This window comes from Camelus ferus, chromosome 4 (genome assembly GCF_009834535.1).
Source record: "Camelus ferus isolate YT-003-E chromosome 4, BCGSAC_Cfer_1.0, whole genome shotgun sequence".
NCBI classification, from domain to species: domain Eukaryota; kingdom Metazoa; phylum Chordata; class Mammalia; order Artiodactyla; family Camelidae; genus Camelus; species Camelus ferus.
Genome location: NC_045699.1, coordinates 46923744 through 46948500, shown reverse-complemented (window position 1 = coordinate 46948500; position 24757 = coordinate 46923744). Strand labels below are relative to the sequence as shown.

Sequence of the window (24757 nt, the reverse complement as noted above, 5' to 3'; positions counted from 1 at the left end):
TCCTGCTGGTGGAACATCATTAAATACAGAAAGTCATGCAGAGAGAGTTCCAAAGAAGTGGATCACTGGATAGAAAATTCCCCCTGGATTCACAGTGTTCACAGCTGGGAAATCTGGTTCCTCAAAAAAGATGCACTCAGGATCCAGGGTAATAGAAGAGAAGATAAAGCCATGACCTTTCACTGGTGTGAACAGAACAGCAGGTGTGAGAGCCTAGATGCAATGGCAATAACTTCCACCAAGGATGCCATTTCCCAAGAACCTCCTATTCACAGCAGCTGTGAGAGGAACCTTTTAAAACCTTATCTCATCCAGTCCCCCCAATAATCCTGCCAGCAGTCACCTCCATTTTATGCATAATGATATTGAGGATTCTGGTAGAGAATGGAAGGAACCATAGGAGTATTTTTTTTAAAGAATGATTACACTGTTGATGATTACTTGTTAAATCAAAAATGTTTTCACATTTGGCTTGAATAAGTCTTCCAAGAGGTGCAAATTGAGAGGTGAGGGCTGACCCTGAGCTTGTATCTTTAAGCAGTTTAAGGTTAGAGATCAATCACTCCAGAAGTGCTTTTGAGTATGAGAATAAACTCACTCTCCCAGGCCAACTCACCCTCTCCCCAAAGTCAGCCGTTGACATGGAAGGTCCACTACACAGGTCAAGATATCCAAACACATCATGGCAGTTCCATTTTTGCCACTGCAACTATAAACATGGCTAAATAGCACTTTCCAACTATATCAAAGATTGCAAGACTTTTGAATCAGAAAGAATCCTAGAGATCCTGATCCCTGAATCTCAAAGAGATGACAACTCTTGTTGGCAATGTGCTTGACTCAGTTTCCTTTTTTGAACAAAAAAGACAAAAAAGTTAGTTTTATGACAAGAAGTATTTCCTCCCTGATGTTTTACTAACCCCTTCTAATATTGAAAAAAAGGAAAATAGTACATAAACACAGCCCCAGGACAGATACCTGCAGTCTGGAGGGAATGAGGAGAAAGAGGGAGTGACCTGAGAGATCTGGGGCTCAGTAGAGAAGGCACTGAGGATAAAGCACTGATGTAGGAAAAGTGCCAGTGTAAAGCAAAGATGCTCCACACTAGGGATGCAAGGAAGGCCACACTTATTTATTTTGAAAGTTAAAGTAAATTTCATAGTCTGATCCATCAAAGGCAAGAGGTCCAGCATCTTACCCCCATAGCATCCTCCTCTCCCTTAGATTGTGTGAAAACTCCAAGAGCTTACACATTTTGAAACTCATGTTGAGTAGGAAAGACCCCCTGTGGCTCTCTTGCATGGGCACTGGAACTAACCATCCACTGTGTTTCTGATCATCTGTCTAGTGTCCCCCATCATGTATCCAGTGCTGCACCATCTATCCAATATTCCCTACCATCTATCCAGTGCCCCCCACCATCTGGCTAGTGCCATTACTATTTCCTGCAGAAAAACTTGTGGTCCAAAATGAGCCTTCAAAGGGAGGTCATGACTTTCAGTATCCAGTCCTTCCATTTCACCCTCCAATGCCCCATAGTCCCAGAGGTGCAATGCCAGAGCTGGCTCAGGCATCCACCCACTGGGAAACCTGCAACCACCTTCCCAGGAATCCACCAGGGCTCCAACTGCTTACCTCTTCAACCCCACTAAACTGTGGGGACATTCCACTCTTTTCTACCACAGATGTGTTTATGAGTTCATCAGAGAAGGCCCAGATCTCCAAAACAAAACAAAACAAAACAAAGTCCAACCCAGATGAAACAGTTTTCTTTATTTAGTAGTTTGGGTTTTTTAAATTAAGCATTTGCAGAGTGACTGTTATATGCCAGGCATTATTCAGATGCCAATTCAATCCTGTGCTGTGGTGGATAGAGAAGCTTCAGCAGCTTACCCAAAGTCACTCAGCTAGAGCTGAGACTCAGATTCAAATAGGAGTCCCCAAGGTCTGGGATCTGAAATAGCACATTCTGGCTTTATTGTTGTGAAATTTTGTGAACCAAGAATCATATAGTTGAAAAGGCAGGCTTCACCTAGACCAACTCCTCCACTAGTATTTCAACCCCTCCCACACCGCAGAGAAGTGGAAGCTCTCATCCTTGGAGGCACAGATTGAAATCTACCTTCCTTCAGTTTCTCCTAGAAATCCAGGCCCTGGACTCCCTTCTTCCTCTTGATAGCACTTCAGAGTTTGGGTGAAAGCTCTCCTGCCTTCTTTCCATCACTCTTTTGCAACCTAGTCATTCCCAGTTTCTTCTACTCTTTCATCTACGGCTGATTTCAACTCTCTGCCTTGTATTTCTGGTGGTTAGCTGGGTTGTGAGTGAGTTTTGAAAGAAATATCAACTATTGTCAGTGACATTACTGGGCATTTGTGTTGCATAAACCCCCACCCATTATTTGGGAAACTCTACCAGGTGCTAGAAACTTTCAAATATGACTCATAGGTGATTTAGGAACATCCTTGAAAACCCCGCCCAGTGGGTAACAAGATGTTTACCTGTAATTACCTCAGAGCAAAAGTTAAGCACTTTGTAGTATTGAAGACATTTTAAAAGATTATTTGCAAAATTTGCAAGAGGGAAAAATATGAGAACATCTGTTCTTTAAAATCACTGTAAAATATTCATGTACAAATAACTTAAAAATACTGATTAGTGAATCTCTTTGGAGTTAATTGGGTACATGAATTCTGAAAGTCTCATCTGGAAAAAGAGAATGTTCCCTAAGAGTTCCTTCCTAACTCTTTTTAATCTTACAATTTTCTTTATAATACTACACCTTTCCTGTGGAGTCATTGCCATGATATTTAAATAGGGGGGTTTTTTGTAATAAGGGTTTTTTAAATAGATCTTTTTTGGCAAATGAGAGAAGTTCTTTTGGAACTGTTCTAGTCTCTGAGATAAACATTATGTAAAGGAGCGTTTGTGCCATGAACCCAAAGATTCACCTGGAGTACCATCGTGCCCTCTACAGAGCAGTTTTACATTTATGAATTTCATTCCAGGCTCAGAAAAGAAAGGCCTTTGGAAGGCCCCTGGTTCTTGGATATTTTGTATCCTTTCTAATGCCTGTGTGACTGTCCATTTAAGGACTCTTCTTAGAGTCAGACAGTCTTGACACAATCTTGGTGACTTTTGGCTAAGATCAAGATAGAATTCTCTTAGATCCTAAAGGATCTCCAGGTCTCTTTTATATGCAATTCTGGTTGGCCATGTTTGGGCTAGATTCTACTGAAATATAAACTATGAACCTGACCCACTTTATAAAATTTATGACGCCGAAATAAGATTGTCAGATTTTAAAAAAATAAAAATAATTCCCAGTTAAATTTAAATTACAGAGAAACAACAATTTTTTAGTAAGTATGTCCTGAAGACCATTTCATCTGTCATCATTATGCCCAAATTCAAGGTCAATTGCCCTACATTAATTTTCCTTGTTGAACTTTGGAGGTATCTCCATTGTGGAATAGGATAAAAACTGCATCTATTTTTTTAAATCTCTATGAAAGACATAACAAATCCTTTCTCGACAAAAGAAATATGTGCCAATTGAGGCATATGGCTAGTCTCACCCAATGTATGTGCCTTGTACAGAATTGGAATCTGGGCCTCCACTCATTTCTTAAGAGCTGATAATTAGGAGAAACTACAAATGAGCTCAAAACCAAAAAAAAAAAAAAAAAAAAAGATAAAAGGAGCAGGAAATGATCTGCCCCTGAAGAATCAAGAATCATGATGAGGACAGGGATCTTGTGCCTTGTCATTGTTTTCCCCTGCCTCTAGCACTGTGTCCCTGACAAAATAAACACTTGTACAGTATAGTATAGATGAGGATGGTATAGATGATAAATGAGTGAGTAAATCATGCTCAAAGCCTCTTCCGCAAGCCACTGCTACAAGGTATCTAAGGGCCTTTCAGATCTCAGCTTTGTCTTAAGCTCTAAAAGATAAGGGACTAGTTAGGCTTCAAAATGTGGTGTCTGCATGAGTGAATGAGTTTTGACAAGAAACAAATTTCTCTTCCTTAAATGGAACTCTGCTTCTCACCTGAGATAAAATAGACTGAAGTTTGAATGAGAAGCCACAAAAGAGTTTCCAGTAAAGGTATCCATGATGAAATAGTTTCAGATACTATTGGACACCACCAATATCCCAACCTTGACCCATAAATTTTCTATTACAGAGTAACACCCCATGTTGAAAAGTTAAAGTGTACAGTAGAAGGCCAGGAATCAGCAAATCGGAGTGGAATGAATGGAACAAAGTGGAGGGGAATGGGATGGGATGGGATGAGATGACATAGAAGGAATGGAACTGGAACATGTAAACTGATGACACCTTAAAGGTACTGTGTCTCTCTCTAACGTGAGAATTTTGCAGTAGAGCATTACAAGTATTTTTGAGAGATCTGTTAAAGTACCGACCAGAAAGTTTGCTCTAAGTAATTGGGCATTAGGATGGGTGTTATTTAACTGCTATTAAATGGAGATTTATTTAATGTTCTTGTACAAAGCCTGTGAAACCAAAGATATTTTAAGTTTTAATTACTTCAACTAAGCATGCACCAAATTTGTTCCCTCTCCCACCATTCTTTGATCCTTGAGTTTGTGATCACTTGGGGAATTTGATTTATATCTAATCAATTTCATGAGATAAAACACTAGGTAGAAAAATGCAAGAAACTAATCCATATTTCTTTCTGGAAAAGGGGATTTTTTTTCCATATAAAAGAACCATAATCCCTACTTTCCTTGATTCAGATAGATAAGTATTTTTATCATGTAAATACAGATTTACAGATTTTAATAGATTTTTATTGTTGTTTTACTTATCCCAATTCACTTTGAAGCTTCGTCAAAAAACTCAATATGGATATTTTATTTTCCAAAGTTGATTGAAGCAAATATGACAATGAAATGGTCTCTAGTACTATATATTAAATTTTAAGGATGTATTTTCTGTGCTATACTGGGCAGAAAATGGCTGTTATATAAAATCACTTAAAAGAAGCAAACAAGCTTTTGTAATTTGTTCTTCAGCAGTAAGTTTTCCAGCAATACACATACAGTTGTCTTAATAAAATGAGCCTCTGTTTTTATTTGATTTGAAATTTTATTTGAAAATGAAAAATGACTTTTTAACTTCAAGAAGTATGTTGAACAGGTCGACCTGATCAGTGTAAAGAATTGAATTCTATTATATTTGTTTGGAAATGTTTTACCTAGCCATCCTTATCCAAAAGTGTGCATAAGGTAATATAACCCAAAACACATGTGCAAGAATAACTTAAAATATTAAGAGGAAACAACCTTTTATATATTTGAAGTGAACAGATATGTTCTTGTTAGGGCTTTTTTTTTAGGCTAAAACATACAGTTTTTCAACCATTCCCCATATGTTGCAGTGTCAGCACCTGTTATGGACCGAATGTGTCCCCCCAAAATTCATATGTTGAAATCCTAACGTCCAAGGTAATGGTGTTTGGAGATGGGGCATTTGGGAGATGATTAGGGCATGAGAGTAGAGCCTTCATGATGAAATTAGTGCCATTAGAGAAGAGACCCCAGAAAGCTGTCTTACCCCTCCCACCATGTGAGGAGACAATGAGAAGATGGTCATCTATGAAGCAGGAAGCCAGTCCTTACCAGACACCAAATCTGCTGGCATCTTGATCTTGGACTTCCCAGCCTCCAGAACTGTGGGAAATAAACACTTGTGGTATAAACTACCCAGTCTATGGTATTTTTGTTATAGCAATCTGAAAGGATTAATATAGTACCCCTCCATTCTTTGTCCATACCTGAACATGCTCAGGTTTATAAATGACCCACTTAACGGTGTGTGAAACAAAAACCTGGCCACAGAACAATGGAAAACTGGCATGTCACCTTCCTTGTTCTGGGTACCATATTACTGGCATACGGGGCCATCTATTTATGTTGCCTTTTTGGCATCCCAAAATAGCTGTATAAAAAATTAATTTTATATTTTATTTTATTGTTGCTTATTATTGAGTGAATATGAAAATTAATATATATATAATATAAAGTGTCAAGATAACACTTTAAAGTGTTTTAATGCGCTTTTCTTTTCCCCACATCTTTGTACGTCACATTTGCCCCTTTCAGCCAGAAGGTCATTTCCTTGAGGAGAGTAAGGATTTTTAAAGCTGGATTGCAAAGAGAAAGATGTCAGTTCAACCTTTAACTTCCGAAATAGGATCTGAAAATTGTGAGAATCAAGAATTTCATTTTCAAAAGCAAAGTTTTGGGGCAGGAGGAGAAGAAAGGACTTATGGGTTCCAAAGAGCCCAATTTAGGAGGCTCAGGTTTTAGTTGACCGTGAACCATTGAGCAGGTAGAACGCAGGATATGAATAAGAGTGGGAAAATAACATGGCATTTTCAGCAGCTGAGTCCTCCACTGGAACTCAGGAAACATCTCAATTTCCTCCAAAGCACATGCAGGCATGGATAGCTGGGATGGCAGGGGTTGCTACAGTGCTGTCCTCAAGTCCTCTCTGCCTTCACACACCATGCCTTCACATCTACAAATATATCTCAGAATACGTACTAGGCCATTTCCTAGTTCACTCTTTTCATGCTTAAAGGATAAATAAATCAACATAGTTTTTATTCATAGATGTCTATGCTAGTGACCTGTATTGTTTAAACTAAATAAAACTCCTGCAGTTTATTAAATCATGTATCTAAAGAGATCACCACCCAACTTGTTACAAGTGTTACCCATTTTCTTGGTTTTGTATTCCTGTCTTTAATTTCTAGTTTCATAATTCTAACCAAACAAAACCGCTTCTTAAGAAATGGATATATGTGATGTATGGTGTCTTCTATATATGTTTGGGTTCCTTTCTGACCTATTTCCCCATGTTTGAGGTTGCTACACATATTAGGTATATTTTTATGCTTATTATTATTACTTTTTAGTTGCTAAAAATAATCTCTCAATAGCATAATCTTGTCAATACTTCTGTGCCTGTCTTCTGCTGGCATGGGGGATTTAGATGCTATAGATATTTTTAATAAATTATTTTAATTTCTCCAGTTGTGAAAATAGTGTGCATTTTTTAGCTTATTTTTATGTTAACATCATCTTTTTGTGATTAATTCTTAATCTATTATTAGCGTTTTCTCTTTCCTTGTTGTCATCTTATCCCATTTGTTCTTTTCATTAAAACCTCATCGTTGTCTGCCTTTTGGCAGAGACATTTTAGCTTTGCATATTCCAAGTAGGTGATACTATCTAGCGTTATTTCTTACATACTGAATACTGCATAAATTTATCACCTCTAAGCAACTGGGCCAATATTGTTAGTTTTATTTTTTTAGACTCCTTTTGTCTTAGTGTCTTAGTCAGTTCAGGCTGTTACAACAAATTACCATAGACTGAGTGACTTAACAAACATTTATTTCTCACAGTTCTGGAGGCCGAGAAGTCCAAGATCTAGGTGCCAGCAGATCTGGCATCTGGTAAAAGCCAGCTTCCTGGTTTGCAGATGGTTGTCTTCTTGTTGTTTCCTCCCTTGATGGAAAGTGGAGGGGGAGGAAGCAAGCTCTGCCCCATCTCTAAGGGCACTAATCCCATCCACGAGGGTGAAACCTCTCAAACTTCCTCCCAATACCGTCACATTGGCTGTTAAGATTTCAACAAGTGAATTGGGAGTGGGGAGAGGACATAAGCATTCAGTCTGTTACACTTAGTTTAATGTTGAAATCCTCTACAATGATGATTTCACTGTGTGCTACTTAATTTGCTGACTTCTTGGGATATTTACCAGACCTGCTAATTTAATAGATTAGTTATCTCTTGGGTCTATTATTGAAGTGAGTTTTAAAAGTCAGTTGATAGGATTCTCAACATGATTTCATGCATACTGTAATAATAATAACCATAGTAGCAATAATAATAAATCTGAGTGTGCCTGGACCTGTGCTAAATGCTCTGCAAACATCGTCTCATTTAATCCTCCCAGAATCAGTATCACTAACCCACTCATCATATGAGAACACCAGCCCAGACACTAAGTGGCAGAGTGTGATTCAAACCCAGGTCCTTCTGACTCCAGAGTCTGTGCTCTGCCCTGTTTAACATTAGCACCACGTGACCTGGCTGCCTTTCAGTCATTCTGACAATTTGGCTGAGCTCATCCTCTTCACTCTTGACTTCATGCGTGACTTTTCTGTTTATTCTGTTTTGCCATATAAAACGTTGTAGCATTTCTTTCAAGCATATAAAATAAAAAACCTAGTGGGAGTTTTATGGCAAGAATTGAAATAAAAATTCAGAGTCACACCATCATTTGAACTGTATTTTAAAATCCATACAAAGTATTGACTTTCTCGGGTTTAAAGACATTTCTGAAATTTTTCCATATATGTACTTGGCTTTCTTTTAACTGTGCTGTTTGGCATGTAGATGCCCCGAGATTTAGTTAACCAGACAGACAGAGTTACTTGACACTGTTTTATGGGAGCTTGTGTTCCTTGTTCTGGAAACAAAGGAGAAGATGACAAGAACCTTGAGTGGCACTTGTACCCCAATCCCCAGGCTTGCACCACCAGGGAGGGCACACACAGACCCCCAGATGAAAGAGCAGAAAGAACTCTTGCTGGAGGACTGCGCGGAAATAGCCACCCCACCCACCTGGGCCTCGGTCTCCCAAGCAGAGGTCACACTGTGTCCGTGTGCACATCTTGGCTGCCCCCTTGGTCCTATGCAGCCTGTGACTAGCCAGAGCCTGGACTCTTAAACAGAAAAGCTTCTTCTAGCCCTTTTCCTTCCTCAGCACTGAGCTCTTCCTGGCTGGCCGTTGGGCTCCTGTCATTGCCAAATTTTGCCCTCTTGGTAGGTCAATCATTCCACCCTGTCAACGTGATTATGAGTTTCTGTAATCCAGTATTCTTACTTTTGTTTCATCTTCACAGCTGTAAAACACATTTTCAACATCTTCACATAGATTTTACTTACAGTATTCCATAGGTCCAAAGATGGAGTTTAGAAGCATAGAAAAATTCTCCCTACAGGTTTAGCCTGAATAATTGACAGCTTATGGATACATTTGCATAAAAAAAAAAACAACTCAGCAAGAATATGTTGTTTTCCTATGCCAGAGTCCCCGGTAACTAGGGGCTCTTTTAAAGTGATTGTTAGGCAATATTCAGGCATTTCTGAGTCTTCTGGACATGGGACTATCCACTAGTGCTAAAATTTTGCCCATATTTTAATACCTCCCTTATTATTCTGGCACTTAGCTAGAAAAAGCCATTGTATTTTTTCCCTTCATTTTGTCAATTCTCAGATTAAGGAGGGTTTTATCCATGCCTATGCATTCTTCTAACTCTCTGTATTATTTTATTGTCAGCTTTACTTCAGAGCCTGTTCTAATGCGTGTTCATCAGAGAAACCTCAGGGATAGCTATATTCATTTTAAATTTCTGTGAGCAGAGTGTAGGCAAAAGGGATCACTATCCACCACTGATCTTTAGCCTTTTCTTCTTGGATCCATTTCTCTGTGTATGTGTCTCTGTCTCTCTGTGTCTGTGTCTGTGTTTCTGTCTCTGTCTCTCACCAAATCTGCTTGGACCACAATTACCACCATCACTCCCAGTACTTCTGGCTCTTCCAGCTGAAAGAGAAAGCCATTTCTCTTTCCCTTTGTTTTAAGAGAGATACTAACCTTCTCTCAACTCCTTTAACTCACCAAGCTCCTTCCTGCCTCAGGGCTTTTGCATGTGCTGCCCCTCTGTCTGGAACACTCTTTGTCCTCTGTCTCCATCCTGACACACATTTCACCGCTGCAGCCTGATTCTCCATCTTCCTCCTCTCCCCTCTCACCCTTCAGGTCTCTGCTTTCATGTCCCTTCCTCAGAGGGTCATTACTGGCCAGAACCCCCTTCCCACAGTCTAAATGACATCTGTCACTCTCAATCATATCATGCTGTCTTTTCCCTTCATACCTTCTATTACATTTCCAATCATACACATCTTTCTGTTTGTGTATTTCATACCTGGCTCTCCTGCTTCTCCTCTAAGTCCCATGAAATCAGAGGCTTGCTTACCATTGGAACTACACACCCAGCCCAAGGCATTAAAAAGCCTGCAATTACTGTTTAACTAGATGAATGAATGAATGATTAAATGCTGAATTTTCTAGGAATAGTTTCCTAGAAGACAGAAGAAAAAAACAGACTTGAAAATTCAGTCCCTGAAGAGTTTAGAGAATCCTCTATCTTAATTTTATTGGCTGTCAAGTCTAATTAGCTTGCCTAGGTTGTCACATGGAGGAAAATAGTGCTAGGGTGACCAGTCGGCTCAGGGCTGTCTTGTCTATAGCACAGCAAGTCCCCAGGCTAGGGAACCTTTCAGTCCCAGTACAGCTGAGATGGTTGGTCACTCAACCTAGTATGATCCTTGTCTTAACTCCACCTGGGATGAAGAGAATAACAAATTTTTCTGACCTCTGAATGTTTTCTTTCAGCACCAAGATTAATTTTTGCAGACTTCCTAGGTGTGCAAACATCTCTTCCCCTTAAATGCAAAGACACATTTTGGCTGGAAACAAAACCTGGGGTTGGGCTCTTATTTTGGTTGGTGTATTAAACTCAGGGACCATAAAATTCACTTTTGCCTGGAGTGGCTGTTGCTAAATATGGTACTATTTTTTTTTTTATATTGAGCCTGTACAGGGTAACATTTTTCTTCTTCCATATGTTGTGAAGATCTTTTCTTTCCACATGGACTTCAAGAATTTCTAGTCACTAATTACCTGGATACACCTTTATTTGGGTTTCTCTGCAGGTTTCTACAATAATTCTTTGGGAACTGTACAGTTATGAGAATTTTTCTTTGTTTTCTTCTTCTTTTCTTCCTACTTTCTTTTTCACTTCCTTCAAATTTACCTGTACCTTGGAGAACATTCCTCTTCTGCCAATCCTCTCTTGTCTTAAAGCCCAAATTATGGAATTTCTTGGGTCTGGCTAGCTTTACACTCTCATCTGCAAACCTATTTTCTATTTCGTCCCATTGGCTGGTAATGATTTCCAGTTTGCTGCTTATTGTTTATAATATCCTTTTTATAATTCTTTGAAGCTTGTGAGTATAAAGAAGGGTTGATTCAAAATCTTCCTGTTTCTAAATTTCTGAGAAATGCTTTGTGAACCATTTCTTTTCTCTGTTTTTCCTGTCTGCTTCCATTTTATTCCGTCTTATAATAGTAATTACTAATAATACCATTCGAAGTTGTCCTCTTTCATTTAGTTGCCTTTTTTTCTTTCCTGAATTAATGTATTAACTAGTCTACTTTTTTTTTTCTTTAGAGGTTTGCTGGCCTTGTAACTCAGCAGCCCTCATGAGTCCTCCCCTACTTTGAGTTTTAATAGAGTTCTATTTTTATAGGAGGAGACCCCACAAATTTGATTTAGGAGCAGCCTCACCTTTCTAAATGCAGACTGATAAAGTGGAATAATGTGATATGATACAGAGTCTATCCAGAACTTGTGAGCAAAAAAATTCTGAGTTAGTTATCTGAAAATCAGTAAATAGGAGCTGCATGTGATAAGGTGCAAAAGAGAAGCACTTGGCTATCAGAAGGAGTGTTTCCAGCTCATGAATAATCAAATCAATAGGAAAATATTAATAACCAAGATAACCTGCAAACACAACAGACTCAGAGGTTTGGTGAGGTCTCATGATTCCTCCTTAAAACATGCCAAATGCAATTTTCACTGACTTCAAGAAACAGATACATGATCAGGAAACCTTTGAAAATGGGGAGCTTATTGGGAGGATGTAGTAGCAACTCTGAGCTGATGCCTACCTATCCTGTCTGTCTGTCAGTCTGTCTCTTCTGGGGTTTCTGCTTTCTCTTCGTCTCTCCTGTTCAACTGCCCTAGGCAGAGACAATCTTATAGGTCCAGACGATTGGCATCCAGAAGCAATTTGTCTGTTAGGCAGCCTTTAGCTCCAGCTGGTCCAATCCAAGCAGCAGAATTTGTTCCACTCAAAGCATGAAGCTTTTATAAACCATTTTTAAAAATTGCGAAAAGGCTACTTTACTTGGAAGGGAGCTGCATAATTGGCACCTTGGAGGCTGTGTAAGGGAAAAAGTAAGAGTATGAGCACCTAATAAAACAAACAAACAAACTAAAAGTTCTGGCTGAGTTAGAAAGGAAATAGAAGAGACTTTTTTGGATTTTTCCTGTGACATTTTCTGCCATCTTTTGCCTCCATGCCTTCTGCTTTGATGCATGAGGTTGAATTAAAAAGTCAATATTTGAACATTTTTCCTTTATAAATATGGCTTTTTCACTAGCTTTCATTTAATATCTATTACTTGAAATACCACTGGCTTCCTCTGCCAATTTTTGTATCCAAATCCTACTTATCCTTTAAGGCCCAATCCAAATGCCAGTTCACCATCATGAACCCCACCCTCCTTGAGTCTTCCAGCTGAAAGGAACCATGCTGCCCTCCCAAGTCTCTGAATATTAATTTAACATGACCCTAATCACTGCCTTCGTTGTATTGTAGGTGTTCTCCTACATGGCTGATCTCAACTTCTAACCATGAACTTCATTTTTGAACCCACTTCCCCTTTTCCCCAATATCAACTAGCACCACATCTAGCAAAGAGTAAGGGCTTGTGGCAGACAGAATAATGACTCATAGGTTACCTTGCTTGGCAAAAGGGAATTGAGGCTTCAGATGCAATTAAGGTTGCTGATCAGGTGACCTTGAGATAGGGATCATCCAGGTGGGCTCAGCTTAATCACATGAGTCCTTAAAAGTGAAAGAAGAGCCAAAAGAGATGATCAGGGTGATGCAATGTGAGAAGGACTCAACCTGCCATGGCTAACTTTGAAAATGGAGGAAGGGGCTATGAGCCAAGAAATGCAGGCAGCCTGTAGAATCTGGAAAAGGCAAGGAAACAGATTCTTCCTCCCTTGAGAATCCAGAAAGAATACAGCCCTGCCAATACCTTGATTTCTACCCAATGAGACCCCTGTCTGACTTCTGACCTACAGAGCCATAAGATAATAAATTTGTGTTGCTTTAAGCCACAGTTTGTGATAATTTGTTACAACAACCATAGAAAACAAATACGAAGTGCAATAAATATTTGTGTAATTAGCCAACAGCAGTTATTTTTTATTTCTAAACAAGAATTAAATCAACTCAAATTTCATAGGATCTCACATTTAGAAGATTTTTATTTATGGAGATGAATAGGAATATAAATCTTCTTTCTCTTCATTAAAACACACATTCAAATTTTTTTAATGTTTGAGAAAGGAGAAGGATCATTCACAGAGAAGATGCTGCTTTCATTTTTTTCTTCTTTTCCATCCCTGATTATAGGCACATACAATTTTACACTGAAATAATAGTGATAGCAGAAGTATAATTATTTATCTTTTACATTTAATATTGTATAATAAATGTTTTTCTTAGTTCTGTGTAGTCCTCAAAATTGTCATTATAACCATTGCCTTATGTTTATTCAGTTGGGATACCAAAATTCACTTCTATTCCTATTCAGGGATCATTGGGTTGTTTCAAGAATATCTCCTTACACTTAAAGAAAATACTAAAATTGATTTTTGTCTTCATTTAGCTTTTATTTCCTGCTGAGTTACTGCACAGCAGATTTCCATAACTGAGATAACTGAGAGAAAGGGTCAGAGTGGTAGTCATGGTGCTTGATAGCTGTCACTGGGGTGTCCCCAAGGAGAATGTACAGAATCTCCCATTTCACAACAGTCTTTGTCAGCATTTTGGAGTTTATCATAGTTGTTTATATTTGCACTGCTTTGATTCCTAGACAGGAGTAACATTTATCCATTTGTTATATTTCATTAGTTCTGTTATTATTGAGCAAAATATGCTTACAGCCTTTGCTCATTTACCTGTTAGGGACTTGATGGTTTTCTAATAAATAACACTTTTAAAACACCCTTTAGAAAATGCAGTTCTTAACTTTCTGTCAAGTTTATATACATGTGTTTTTCATCTAGCCTGCTTTTTAATTTTAGCTATGAAGGTTTGGATTTGTTTGTTTGTATAATTTGAGGGGAAAATTCAACCAACCAAAATTCAACCAAAAACATCAACAACAAAATGAAACAACGTTTATGTTATCTAAGTTCCATGAAGTAGACTAGGCAACTCAGAATAAATTTTTAAAAGTTTGGAGTATTGTGTGAATAACCTATCCATGGTGGCTTTAATTTTAATCTGTTAACTGATTATATAACATATAACATTAAGAGCAGTTTATTATTTGTGGCAAAATTTCTGTAGCTTGTTTAATTTTCCTTTATCTCCTGACAAAGCTGTAATTTGAAAATGAGCAAAAACCTTAAAATTAAATCAATTCAAGAAAAACCAACCTCTACTTCTTTCTTAACATTTTTTCTGATTATAAAAATAGTGTAAGTTTATTTTATAAAAATTTAAAATGACAAGAAAGAATTTTAAAATAAACAAATTTCAACTCTGACTCATCATCTAGAAATAATTCCTGCTACACTAAGGCATATTCTCTTTCAGTCTTTTTGCCAACTAGGTGTGTGACTACATACAAATTTCCACAAATTTTTGATTATACAATTTTGGATCATACTATTTAATCACTCGTTATTTTTGGATGACATATTTCCCATTTAATTAAATACTTTTGAACCAACTGTATCATTGAATAACATAATCTACATGGACTAATTGGGTTCTACCTTAGAAGCAGTTTGAACTGAAGTCTTGCAGGAAGTCCTGAAGGAAGTCTTCTCATCCCTTAGTAGAAGTATGAATCCAATTTTTTTGCCCATGGTTCTGAGATCACATATGTGGAGCCTCCCGGGAGCAGCTGACAAAAGTCTTCTAATGGAGGACCAAAACTCTCCCTGTGGCTACTCCATGTCACGCACCCCCGTCCACCTCCTGAAAGTCCACGCACATTGTGTTCCAAGGCACTGCTTATTTTTAGGAGATGTTTTCCTCTTGTTTCTGCAGCTGTTTTTAATCACAAGCTTTGGGCACTACATCCCAAGGAAACCGTGGCAGAGACAAAGGTGTAAAGAAGGAAGAGAAAAGGCACTTATCAGAACCATCTTGCACACCCTGTTGATGGAAAGGAAACAGCCACTTCACATGTACTACTGCGCTGTGAACAGAAAAGCAGAGGAGGCAGGGCCAGACAAACTTGATGTAAGTCCCCACATTGCCATTTAATTGCCAGCTGGGTAACCTGAGGGAAATCCCTTAACTGAACTTTAATCTCCCCCTCTGTATAAAAATAAATACACCACTAAATTATAAGGGTTAAGTGCTTATGGAAAACTGCTTTGTAAATTATAATGACCATTTCTGTACCTTGAGAAGAGAGGAAGCAGGAACTTATTTGGCTTTTATTTTTTATTCATTGTACTTTTACAAATTATCAGCAACAGAATGAACCAACACATATATATCTGAAACTCTAAAAAGGAGATTAGATAATTCAGAAGGAATTGAAGCTTTGAGGAAAGCTACACTAGAAGCTGTAACAAATCCCCAAATTCCATTGGCCCAGCACAATAAAAGTTTTGTAGCTCTTGGGAACATCCGGCACAGGGGTTGCTGGTTGGTAGGCAGTCTTCCAGGGACCCGGGCTCCTTCCATGTTGTGGCTCTGTCCTTGTCCCCTGCATTCAGCCAGCAGATGAGGAAAATGAGAGGGGGGGGAGAAGGCACATGTCTGCTTCTCAACCGCCACAGACAGAAAGTGACACCCATCAATTCCACTCACATTCCATTGGCAGGAATCGATTTCATAGCACACTTCACCACAAAAGAAGCTGAGAAATGCAGCCTCGGTTTGGTGAGCAGCTTTGCAGCCTGCCACATAGATTAATATAATTAGTAGAAGGAAATAAATGCCAGGAATAGTTGCTAGGATGGAGAATTATCCTACTTGGGCTAAAACTGAATGATACAGTTTTCTTTGTGGAAGTATAGTCTTGTTAACAGCACACTGTTATATACTCTCATAAGTGGATGGTATTATAGCATCCTCCTTTTTTTTTTATTAAAGTGTAGTTGATGTACAATATTGTGTTAGTCTCAGGTGTACAGCATAGTGATTCAGTTTTTTTTCTGATTATATTCCATTATATGTTATTATAATATATTGAGTATAATTCCATTCTAATATGGAAAAAAATTCCTAAGTCAGGCTGCTGGCTCAGATCCGGCCTCTGCCTCCAATAGCTGTGTGGCCTTAGGCACGTTATCTAGCCTCTCTAGGCTCCTGATTTCTTATCTGTAAGGAGGGAGTAAAGAGCTATAAAGCTCTTAGTATAGTGCCTGGAACACAGAGGGTGCCCCACACATGTTAGTTCTGTGACCATCATCACCACACCTTCCTCAGTCCACCTCACGTCGTTCACCTATAACAACCCCTGCTTGAATGTGCAGTTCAGAGAATTGGGCAAAGAATTTGTTATTCAAATAAATAACTTTTCCTGAGTGCACTAGCTGTGAAATCTGCCAGTGAGGGTGTGCGAAGTGTGATTATTTTGATGATGGGAAATTGGAAAGAGAATGTTCTAAATCATGGCTTGCCAATCCTTTTCATAGTCAAATATAATATTAATAGATATCATTTATTAAATACCCACTTCTGTGAAAAGTGCTAAATTGGGCTTTTGATAAATTCACTTTCATCTGATTCCCCATCAGGTAGGTGTTACTGTCACCTGTTCTACAGAATGAACAGCAATAACAATGAAGATGACCCCCAGCAGAGGTGCTCGTAATTTGCCCAAAGTCATACGGTTGATAAAAGGCAGAGTCAGGATTTGAGTCCAGGTCTGTCCAGCTCCAGGTCTAGTCTCTGCCCAAGGGGCACACTACTGCCCGTGTTCCTTTAATGGGGTTCTTTCTTGAATGTGGCAGGAAAGAATCACAGTATTCTCATGACACTTCATTGTTTTCAAATTTCATGCTATCTTTTGATGCTCTCATATCACCCTGGGAAGTAAGCAGGGCAGATGTCCTATCCACATTTGACAGAGAGGAGAAACTAAGACTCAGGGACCACCTCCCTGTGTTGTGTGAGGGAGTCAGTAACAATAACAGCAAGCATTTCCTGAACACTAGCTATCTACATAGTGAGAAGTACTTTGTATACATTTCTCATTGAGTGCCCTTGAAACTTCAAGAGATGAGTGCCTTTATTATCCCCGTTTTGCACATGCAGGAACTAGCACTTAAATATTAGAATCCTGTGCCAACCAACCAGCATACAATGAAGGAGACAAAATTAAAACCTGTTTCAAACCTGAAGAGACTGATAAATTCTGCCTACCACACCCGCTGTCTGGAAGAAAAGAACAACAACAACAAAACCACTCATCCATTCAGTAAGTATTTCCTGAGCATCTACTCTGTGATGTGTGGCAGGACCCAGGCAGACAATGGCCCTGCTCTCATGGAGTGACAGCTTAGTAGGAAAAGATAGATGATAAACAGGGAAACAAATTGGTAAACAATATACTTTCAGATAGAAATAGTGTTATTGAGGACATAGAACAGGTTAAAGGGGTAGAGGATGACAGGGGTTGGTAGACAAGGTGGTGATGTTTGGCCAGGTGCATCCAGCATCCAGCCAAGCAGACCTCTCCAGGAAGACATCCCAGTCTAAGGAAGCAGTGAGTGTATTGGCTTTGAGGTGTAACAAAGCTTGATGTATTTGGAGAAGAGTAAGAAAGCTGGAATGACCATAGATTATAGCTAACAATACAGTAACACCAGAGCTGGGAACAAGGAGACTCAAGAATGGAAATGCAAACATCCTAATTATAAATACTAACAAATCAAATCCAGAGTATATTTTTAAAAAATATTTTGTCCAAAAAGAGCTTATCCACAAGGCAAAGGACAATTCAATAGTAGAGAAATTCATCCTGTAATTCACCATGGAGATGACATAATAATAATTATCTCCATAAATATAAGAAGCATGCAATAAAATTTAACATTCAGAATGAACTTTTTAAATCTCAGGAAGTCAGGAATGGAATGTAAGTTCTCAGCATAAAAAAAGGCTATCTATCAGAAATCATCCACAGTGAAGTACTTAATGGTGAAATCTCAGAAGCATTCCCACTAAAGATAAGGGCAAGACAAGACAGGGCGCTGTCATTGACATTAGGCATTATTGCTCCAGAGGTCAAAAGACGATGAAAAGAGAGACATAAAGCTTAGAAAAAAAAACAAAAACCTCACTGTTTGCAGATAATATGATTGCCCACCTTAAAAAAAAAAAAAAAAAAAAAAAAAAAAACCCAGAGGATCAACTGAAAACTATTGGAATAGGAAAGTTCAAAAGTCTATGGATAGACACATCAACATACTTAAGCCAATAATTTTCCTATATACTAGTACTAATCAAATAATAATTTTAAAGGATTCAATTTATAACAAAAAACATAAAATTCCTAGAAAACAAATATAATTTTTAAATGTGCAAGATCTATTTGAAGATAAAATAACATGAAAATCTAAATATCTGAAGTGATAAAGCTGGTTGGGAAAACAGTATTGAAAATATACTGATTTACCCCACATTTATTCATCAAAGCAATTCTAGTCTAAATTCAGCAGCATTTTTTATTCAAGTCTTATCCTACCAGATGTCAAAACATATGGTAAGCTATAGTAATTAAAACGGTCTACTACTGGTGCAGGTATTGACAAATTGATCAATGGAACAGATTAGTAAACCAAGAATTAAACCCAAGTATATGTGAAAATTAAGTATACAATAAAGGTGGTACCTCAAATTAGTAGACATACAATGGACTAATCCACATGTGAGATTGCACCAATTATTTATTTCATTTGGGGGGAAAATTAAATTCACTCCATCCATCCACAGAACCTTCAGATGAGTTAAAGAACAAAACTTTTAAAATGTTAAAAGAAAATATAGGAGAATTTTTTAATGAATTTAGAATGTTAAGTCCTTCCTAAAAAAAAAAAAAAGACAAAATGTAGAAACTATAAAATTTTTGTAGATTTAACCTAGTAAAATATATAAAATTTTACAAGTCAAAATACACCATAAGTCAAGTTAAAAGACAAGCCAAGTTAAAAAGACTAGGAGAAAATATTTATAACACACTTAACAGGTAAAAGATTAATACTCAGAACACACAGAGTTTCTAACAAAAAGGAGAGAAAAAGACAACTCACCTGTAATATTTCATGAAAGAAATAAACAGACAATTCACAGAAAATTAATAATTCACCTAATAATCACGGAAAGTTGCATTAGTCATGGAAAAGAAAATCATTTGACAAAAAGTAAAAAAGTATAGATACCAAGTGTTGGCAAACATGAGGAGAAACAGACATTCTCATACACACTATGCATGTAAACTGGTGAAGCCAATTGATGAAGGCTATTTGAAAACATCTGTCAAAATCTCAAATGCACACATCAATTGATCCAGCCATTCCACTCCTAGGACTCTTCCCAAAAGAAATACTTGTCTGTGTGTCCCATACAACTCATTGTACAAGTTTTTGTACAAAGATCAGGAATATCCATCACAGTATTGTGTGCAGTAGTGGAAAAATAAAAGCCTAACTTATTATTAATAGACAGGGGAATAGTTAAATAAATTATGGTCTATCCATTCCTCAGAAAGCAGAGTGCATTAGAGATATGGTGATAGTAAGATCTCCACTTAGTGAAAAAAGCAAGCAGCTAAATGATCTGTGATTCATACGCGTATATGTATAAATGCACAAAAAGGGGAGAATCACATCCACACTTCCTCTGGGGGTGGGGAGGAGTGGGAAAACGGGAGTTTGCCTCTTTTTATACATAACATCTGTCTCCTTTAGATCTTTTACAAAAAGAATTGAATTATTGTATCATTTGAAGAATAAAGAACATATCATTTGAAGCATGGGTTACCTTCCACCATTATAACTGTGTAGCTGGAGGATGGGATAAGACGGAAAGAGGGAGCAATGACTTGCAGATTCACATCTCAGGGGCTCAGGTCCTTGGCCTTGAGATTCAAAATAAAGGAAGAAAAGGAGGAAGGGGTACAAATCACCCAGAGAGGTCTCAGATTGAAGGGGACCCACCTTTTTGGTCACCACATATCCCCCTTGGTCCTGGGTGGATCTGCTTCAGTGCCACTTGTCAATGAGCAGTCCCTCAAATGGCCAGCTCCCCTTCTGACTCATCTCAGACACCTCCAGTTCGTCATTCTCACAAGAGACTTTAAGATGCTTTTCCTATCATTTATTACATTGGCTTGCACACTCCTTGTTATATAGAACTCAAGGATTTAGACTAAGGTGTCTGATCAGGCTTTCTTAGGACAGATCTCTTCCTCCTGACTTACCACCCACACCTGCACACCACCTGACCCCCCGCTGCCCCAACCAACACAGCTGGGAAAAAAAATTTAACTTATACTACAGTCTCAATACATGGCAGCTAATAATTCAGCCCTTAAATAATTACAAGCTTATGGGAATCAATACTTAAGACTCCAATAAAACTATGAATTGCAACATCACTGTTACCATTCTTAATTACTGAAATAATTACTGTGCATAATATTTTGAAGTTATCAAGTACTTTCAATTTATTATTTAAATGATATTTACAATAACCCAGTGAGTTATACAAGACAGAGATTATTTTTCCATTCCATAAGGAAATTGAGCCCAGAAAGGGAATGGGATTGCCCCAAATCCCATCACTAATAAGAGGCATAGCCAAGACTTAATACAGGTTTTCTGATTCTAAAACATGTGCTCTTTCTACATAAACCCAGCTCATTACAAAATAATGCATAATATCACATTTACTCAAGCTCTAACCTGGTAAATTTAACCACCAGCCTTATCCCTAACCCAGAAATGAGGACTCCTAATGCCCTGGGCCCCTAGACCAGCTCCCTTAGAGTCCTTGCCCTGGACCCAGCCCTTATTCCAGAGGCCCTCGCCTCAGTAAATCATTCCTAATCCAATTCAATGGGCTGCTCTGCCACAGCAGACCAGAAATAAAGAACTGAGCGGTTGGTAGTGGGGGCAGTAGGAACCTTTGAGTCACAAGCTGTGCTGTTCTCTTTGTTTTTACTCAAACACGAATCTTTGTTCTACGATGCAAATTTTGAGAAGTTGATGCCAATCTGCTCTGAACAAAAGAATTTTGGTCTGAAAAAACAAAACTTGTAACGGGAAGTCTGGCTTTCCTAGTTGCGCTTTTGAGCATCTGCCTCTACCCACCAGCCCCCTGTGTTGGGTCTCTCCCAAAGGTAGACACGAACTTTGAGGAAAACTTCTTGTGTTGCTTACCAGTTACAGAAGTCAAGGAGAGAACAGAGTGTTATATGTCTATGTGTCAAGGTTTCTAAAATGAGCATCCTCATAATTCTTAAGAGGTTGAAGCAGCTGACCCTAAAGGGCCCTCCCTCAACACCTCAAAGATCCTTGGTTTCAATGGACATTTATCAAAGACCCGACCTTCTACTTCTTCCAAATGGAATTTTCCATTGGCTTTATTGTCACAATATTGTATTAATGATGCTGTTTTAAGCATATATATTTATTAAGCAAATAATTATTTAATTAAAGTGTGCTTTTTCCATGTTCTCTTGTAATACTCAGCCATATACCAAAAAAAGTATAAATAGACCAAATTTTTATTCTGCTAACCTACACTGACTATCATAAGCGTTTGTGCATGTTGATACACAGATTTTCTAATCATTTTAATAGTTAGATAATACTTCATTTATGGTTACATCTCAATTTACTTAATATCCTATTGTTGGACATTGAATTTGTTCATAATTTTATTGAAGTTATAAATAATGCCTTTTTGAGCATCTTTGTGCATGAGGCTCTTTTATCTTCTATTGAATGATTTACTTACTCTAAACTTCTAAAGGAGGGAAAGTATTGGATTGGAGGACATGGATATCTTTGTAATTCTTCCTAGATTTTGACAAACATTTAAAATTAAAGTCAATCCATTAACCTCAACATTGGACATTAATTTCAATTTTGCTGCTATTAATCACAACTATATTAGTGGGGTTTTTTAAATATTTTTGTATTTTCTTTCTCAAATCCTTATTTAGTTTTATTTGCCTTAAAACAGCCTTACTTATCTTTCTTACAATCACAGGGATGGGGGCATTTTGAAACATTTAAAAGAAATGTATAGATACACATCTCATATTTTAATTTCAGATGAAAAAATAAATATTACATACCAGCTCATATGGAAAATATGAAATAAAGAAGTCAACCTGTATCTGCCACTTTCAGTAATGGATTTTCCTCTTGAATCAAAGGAATTACTCTTTGTATCCAGATGCCTCCTTCACTGATTTCATGTGCCTGAAGGGAGTAAGCATGGCTATTTAAAAAAAAACAACTCCCAAGGGCCATCTCAGCCCCATTGAATCAAAATCTCCAGGAAGGACCTAGGAATCTGTTTTGCATGGATTGAGGTTCGGTTGAATCATAAATGTCTCCTAGGCCATACTTGTCATCAGAGAAATTTGAAAGCACCTACTTTAGAGCTTAGGTCACAGCTGGCCTGGTGTAGGGTGGGCAACAACGTGGCGAAAGAGACTGTGGAGACCATGGAGAGAGTTGCTAACACGACTCTGAATAATAACATATAGCACTTACAACTTTGCAGGCAGAAGCAATTTTATAAACAATGCGGCAAGTAGGAAACTGTTTCTTTTCTTCCCCGAGACATTCATCTGGAGTGACTGAGAACCAGAGAGGGGTGCTTCATGAGAGTCTTTGGGAATCGATCCACACCAGAGAGCTCAGACTGAGCAGGGCAAAGGACTCTGGAGGAGAGGACAGGGTCCCTGGTTAGGGTTCCCAGGATGGTAGAGATTTGACGGGAGTGGCTGAAGGATGAGGGTGTTTTTAGAGAGGAGAACAAGGAGGAGCAAAGTCAGGAAATGGGATCTGTTTACCTTCCCTTGAAGATGAGGAAGGCAGATGCTGAGCAAAAAGTAGATTCACCCCACTCTCAGCCTCTCACACCCCCTCCATCCTCCAGGGCTAAGAAGGTAGCCCAATCATAACCCAGGCTCAGATTCTGCACACAGTGTTCATAGTACTTGACTTGATTAACATTGTAATGTTAAAATTCTCCCACATGATTAAAAATTCTTTGAAAAGATCATTTTAAAGAATATCATTACCACATTTTACTTAAGTATTTCCCATGTTTGGACTGTTAGATTACTTCTATTTTTCACTATTATACATGATGCTGTGATAAACCTCTTTATTTATATCATGACCCATAAACCCAATTTTTTTCCGTCTTTATTTAGGTAAACTTTAAAAAAAAAAAAACAAAATAAACCATATACATGGAAAAGCGCACAGTGTAAAAGTGTACAGCTTAATGACTTTTCACAAAGCAAACACTCCATAGAACCACCACCCAGCTCAAGAAACAGTATTGTCAGAACCCCTGTTGTGCCCCTGTGTAGTCATTACACCTCCCCCCAGGGTAACATTATCCAACCTTCAACACCAATAGATTGAATTTTATATATTACATACATCTTGTGTATATATCACTTGTACATAAATTTGTATTTGAATTTTATATAAAATTCGAATATAAAATTCACAGCTCTTGCATCTGGTTCCTTTTGCCTAATTTTACATTTGTGAGATTCATCCATGTTTTTGCTTGTAGCAGTAGTTCATTCATCTCCATTTCTTTTTTTTTTTTCCTATTTCAAAAACTATTTTATTATCAGGCCAAGTTGGTAACACAGAGCATCTCCATTTCTTTTGTATTTCGTTCAGTATTTCTACTTCTTAGCAGGAGCGTTAGTTAGGCTGCTCCAAGCTACTCCATCTTAGCCAGAAGCTGAAGTCCACTTATTTCTTTTTCTTAAATTCTAAGTAGAATTCCTGGGCAAAAAAAGAAGCAAACATTTTTTTAGGCCATGGCATACTGCATTCTGCTAATTGCTTTCCATAAAAGCTGCAACAATTTACACTCAAGAAAAAACATCAAATTCTTTTGAGGGATGAGTGTCAGGAGTCATCCTAATAACAATTTTTAAATCCTAGTAATATTTTATAGTGTAAGTACTACATGACAACTAATATATGTTGTCAACATTAAAATGCTGATAATCACATTTTATAAGGCCCTATGAGCTAATTTATTATTTAATTCTCATGGAACTCTGAGAGGTAAATTTTATTACTGTTCCATGACCTATAAGCCCAATTTTTTCCCTTCTTTATTTAGGTAAACTCTTTTAAAAAACAAAATAAACCATACATTTTAAAGATGAGGAAACTGTGGTTCAGAAAAACTTAAGTGATGAGCTGAGTCACATGGTTAATGAACATCAGAGCATGGACTTGGGCCCAGGTTCTCTGCCTCCACAGACAGCCGTCCTTGCCCAAGCCAGGCTGTGTCTTGCCTAAATTGCTGAAGAAGTACATCCCAGATACTGCAGGACAAAACCAGATGCCTTGGAGAGGGGTGTACCATCCCTGGGTATGGAAATGACTGTCCATCAAAGCCCAGTTCAAATTTAACCCCCTTCCTCACATGACCCTCCCCCTCATCCACCCAAGTGGAGCCCATCCCCTGTACCAGGAAAGGGCTCTCGCCAGCAGGATATTGAAATATCATTGCTGAGATCATTAAGTCCAGGGAT

General features: G+C 38.0%; 1 protein-coding gene across 5 annotated transcripts in view; it reads left to right on the top strand.

Annotated features, from left to right (window-relative positions):
- Positions 1-24757, top strand: part of ALG2 (ALG2 alpha-1,3/1,6-mannosyltransferase) — a 523116-nt gene that overhangs the window by 400531 nt on the left and 97828 nt on the right. The window contains exons 6-7 of one of the 5 annotated variants that reach the window (XR_004319358.1): positions 15031-15225; positions 17257-17419. The exons of 3 other annotated variants lie outside the window; for them this stretch is intronic. The gene's annotated coding sequence lies outside the window, so the exon portion shown is untranslated. The remainder of the gene's footprint in view (positions 1-15030; positions 15226-17256; positions 17420-24757) is intronic. One more of the 5 variants, XR_004319359.1, reaches the window with a different exon arrangement.